Below are 4,774 nucleotides of genomic sequence, written 5' to 3'. Positions count from 1 at the left end.
TAACATCAAGTTAAAAAGTTTCTGCACAGCAAAGAATACAATCAACAAAATGAAGAGACAACCCACAGAATGGGAGAAAATATTTGCAAAATACTCCTCTATAGGGGATTAATAGCCAGAATATATAAGGAGCTCATACAACTCTATAGGAAAAAATCTAATAATCCAATCAAAAAATGGGCAAAACATTTGAACGGACATATCTCAAAAGAAGACATATAAATGACAAAGAAGCATATGAAATGGTGCTCAACATTACTGATCATCAGAGAAATGCAAATCAAAACTACGATGAGATACCATCTCACCCCTGTTAAAATGGCTTATATACAAAAGACAGGCAATAACAAATGCTTGTGAGGATGTGGATAAAAGGGAACCCTTGTATTCTGTTGGTGGGAATGTAAATTAGTACAATCACTAGGGAGAATTCGGAGGTTCCTCAAAAAACTGATCATTGAGCTACCATAGGATCCAGCAATTCTATTGCTGGGTATATCCCCCAAAGAAAGGAAATCATTATATCAAAGAGATATCTGCACCCCTATGTTTGCTGCAGCACTGTTTACAATAGCTAACATTTGGAAGCAACTTAAGTGTCCATCAGCAGATGAATGGATAAAGAAAATGTGGTACTTGGCTGGGCGCAGTGGCTCATGCCTGTAATCCCAGCACTTTGGGAGGCCGAGGCAGGTGGATCACGAGGTCAGGAGTTCGAGACCAGCCTGGTCAACATGGTGAAATCCCGTCTCTACTAAAAATACAAAAATTAGTAGCCGGGTGTGGTGGTGCATGCTTGTAATCCCAGCTACTCGGGAGGCTGAGACAGGAGAATCGCTTGAACCCATGAGGCAGAGGTTGTGGTGAGCCAAGATTGCACCATTGCACTACAGCCTGGGCAACAAATGCAAAACTCCATCTCAAAAAAAAAAAAAAAAAAAAAAAAAAGAAAATGTGGTACTTACACAAAATGAAGTACTATTCAGTCATAAAAAAGAATGATATCCAGTCATTTGCAACATGGATGGAACTGGAGATCATTAAGTTAAGGAAAACAAGCCAGGCACAGAAAGACAAACATCATATGTTCTCACTTATTTGTGGGATCTAAACATCAAAACAATTGAACTCATGGACACAGAGAGTAGAAAAATGGTTGCCAGAGGCTGGGAAAGATAGTGGGGGAATGGGGGGAGATGAAGATGGTTAATGAGTGCAAAACAAATGGAACGAATGAATAAGACCTACTATTTGATAGCACAACAGGGTGACTATAATCAATAATAACTTAAATATTCATTTTAAAATAACTTATGAAGTGTATTGGATTGTTTGTGACTCAAAGAACAAATGCTTGAAGGTATGTATTTTTNAAAAAAAAAAAAAAAAAAAAAAAAAAAGAAAATGTGGTACTTACACAAAATGAAGTACTATTCAGTCATAAAAAAGAATGATATCCAGTCATTTGCAACATGGATGGAACTGGAGATCATTAAGTTAAGGAAAACAAGCCAGGCACAGAAAGACAAACATCATATGTTCTCACTTATTTGTGGGATCTAAACATCAAAACAATTGAACTCATGGACACAGAGAGTAGAAAATGGTTGCCAGAGGCTGGGAAAGATAGTGGGGAATGGGGGGAGATGAAGATGGTTAATGAGTGCAAAACAAATGGAACGAATGAATAAGACCTACTATTTGATAGCACAACAGGGTGACTATAATCAATAATAACTTAAATATTCATTTTAAAATAACTTATGAAGTGTATTGGATTGTTTGTGACTCAAAGAACAAATGCTTGAAGGTATGTATTTTTTAAAAAAGAATCTCATCCACTGGGGAAAAAAATTCACAAAATTAAAGAAGCATGAAATACATTGAAATATTTAAAGGGTGTTTTATAAGTTTGTAGCATTTATGCTTCTGAAATTATTAAAACTTAAAACTATACTAAGACTTTTGGAGCACTGTGTTTTAACTGTACAATCCTGGTCATGGATGTATGGGTACACTACAAAACTACACAATTTTTTTTTTTTTTTTTTTGAGATAAGACCCTTGCTCAGTTGCCCAGGCTGGAGTACAGTGGCGCAGTCTCAGCCCACCGCAACCTCTGCCTCCAGGGTTCAAGCGATTCTTGTGCCTCAGCCTCCCAAGTAGCTGGGATTAGAGGTATGAGCCACCAGGCCTGGCTAGTTTTTTGTATTTTTAGTAGAGATGGGTTTTCGCTATTTATATGGTTTGGCTGGGTCTGCACCCAAATCTCATCTTGAATTGTAGGTACCATAATTCTCTTGTGTTGTGGGATGGACCAAGTAGAAGATAATTGAATCATGGGGGTGGTTTCCCCCATACTGTCCTCATGGTAGTAAAAAGTCTCACCAGAGCTGATGGTTTTATAAGAGGAAAACCCTTTCGCTTGGCTCTCATTCTCTTCTCTTGTCTGCCGCCATGTGAGACATGCCTTTCACCTCCTGCCATGATTGTGAGGCCTCCCCAGTCACATGGAACTGTGAGTCCATTAAACCTCTTTCTTTTGTAAATTGCCCAGTCCCAGGTATGTCTTTATCAGCAGCGTTAAAACGGACTAATACAGCTATGTTGGCCAGGCTGGTTTCAAACTCTTGGCCTCAAGTGATCTGCCTGCCTCAGTCTCCAAAAGTGCTGAGATTACAAATGTGAACCACCGTGCCCAGTCTACACAATTCTTTTGACTCTTTTGGACATTTGAAATTTTTCACAATAAAATATTCAAAAAAATTCGGGTCAAGAGATATAATTTAATTATAAGAAATTAATAAAGATACATGAAAAAGGCTAAGCATAGAAGCAAAGTGATTATCAGTATCAATATGTTGGACTCTGGAATGCACCTGTGATCCCCGGTCACACTGCGCTAATCCTCATAAATTGTCCTTTAGCAAGACACAGAGGACTTCACGGAAGTAGAGAAAGCCCTCTACTTTATACCCAAGACAAATTCTTGCTACAGTTTAGTCCTCCTTTCAGGAACTTTTTTCCAAGATCTATATTTATGACCAAGAAGTGTGTCTTATATCCAGGAAGCTTTTTTCTCTTTATTTCTTTTTGCCTTAAAGAATGACTGTGACACTTCCTAAGAAGCTTGGGCATGTTAGATAGCTTTTTGTGAACTCATTCAGCTGTTCGTCACGTATTCAGTAAATAATTCCTATGTGCCAGGCACAGTACACAGTGGTGGAGATATGATCATAAAAAACACAATCCTTAACCAACTGACTTTATAGTCTAGCTGAGGAGAGAGAGGAGGGCAGAAAAATAGAGTCTTATGATAAAGTGTAAAGTGCTATATAGCATGTTCAGCATTGTAGCACCATCTTATTACAGCATATTATGGAACCACAAAAGAATAGAATGCCATCCAACCTTACAAATACAATTATGGCCTCCCTGAATAAGTGAGAGGTGTTAGCGGTGGGGTGAAGGTATAGAAATTAACCAGGTAAAGAGGGGATTGATGAATGTTTCAGTTAGAGGGAATCCCATGGGTAAAGTCTCAGAGGTGCCTGGTAATATGGTACATCTGAGAAAGAACAAGGAACTACTGGTGAAAGCAAGTAGATGTCTGGAATAGGATGCTGATGCCCTGGTAAGAAAAGAAATTTAAGACATTCACAAAAGTAATCCATTCCCAGCTGAAAGTGGAAAAAAAGCCAACATATTTATCTGATTATTTCAGATAAATACAGCTTAAAATAAAGGTGTTTTAAATTTTATTTGGCTTCACTTTATGAGCCCTTTGAAACAAAATTTTAAAGTTTGAATTATCTAAATTCAGTATAATTGCTTTAATTTGCTATTGCATTCCACAATTGGAAAAATAGGGTGAATGATTAAAACCACGAAATATACACGTGGATGACATGAATACACAATGAGTGAGGTACACAAGGAAATTTTTTACCAGTGATCCTCAAACCTCAGTGAGCAAAAGTGGACTACTTTAAAAGCCATTTCCTATCTTTCATCCTTGAGACTCTGACTTAAGAGATCTGTGGTGGAGTTCAGGAATCTGAATTTTCAACAAGACCACAAGTGATTCTTTTAACTATTTGCAATAGAAATTTTAAACCTAAACTAAATTAGAGAGAATACTATAACATTACCCACATACTCCTTATTCACCTTCCATAAATAAACATATGGCCAGTCTTGTTTCATCTACATTGCCACTCGCTTACCCTTCATCCTAATTTATTTTTAAAATAATCCCAAATATCTTGACATTTTATCCACTAACACTTCAGTTTGTATCTATAAAAGAATGAATATTTTAGCATTATCACAATACAATAATCACACCTAAAGACCCAAAGTGATCCTAATGTAACTGGTCTAGTCTCGGAAAAACTGGACTTGAGAAAGAGGGTAACAAGTCAGTGTCTAAGTGGACTACTTGGGAAGACATAACTTAATTTAGTTCATCATAGATTCAAACTCTTTGTTCAAGAACAAGCAAGCTATTCAGTTATGTTTCTGAAACTGTTACCTTAAATATTCAAAAAATGTATTTATAGAGAGCATAAAATTAACACACTGAATTGAATTTTTTAAAAAAACTTTTTCAGGGTTAAAAAAACTTCTTTAAAAAAAAAACTTTAAAAAAACTTTTTTAAGGAAAAAGAAGTTGCCTTTGTTAAATACATTTTTACACCTTATCAAACCTCAAAGAGGAAAGAATAAATTACTCAATTTGCTTTTCCTGCAGAGTTACTCGGATTTCACAGAG

The sequence above is a fragment of the Rhinopithecus bieti genome, unplaced genomic scaffold, assembly GCF_001698545.2.
Source record: "Rhinopithecus bieti isolate Rb0 unplaced genomic scaffold, ASM169854v2 scaffold_40559, whole genome shotgun sequence".
Taxonomy (NCBI): domain Eukaryota; kingdom Metazoa; phylum Chordata; class Mammalia; order Primates; family Cercopithecidae; genus Rhinopithecus; species Rhinopithecus bieti.
Note: the sequence above shows the minus strand (reverse complement) of the source record.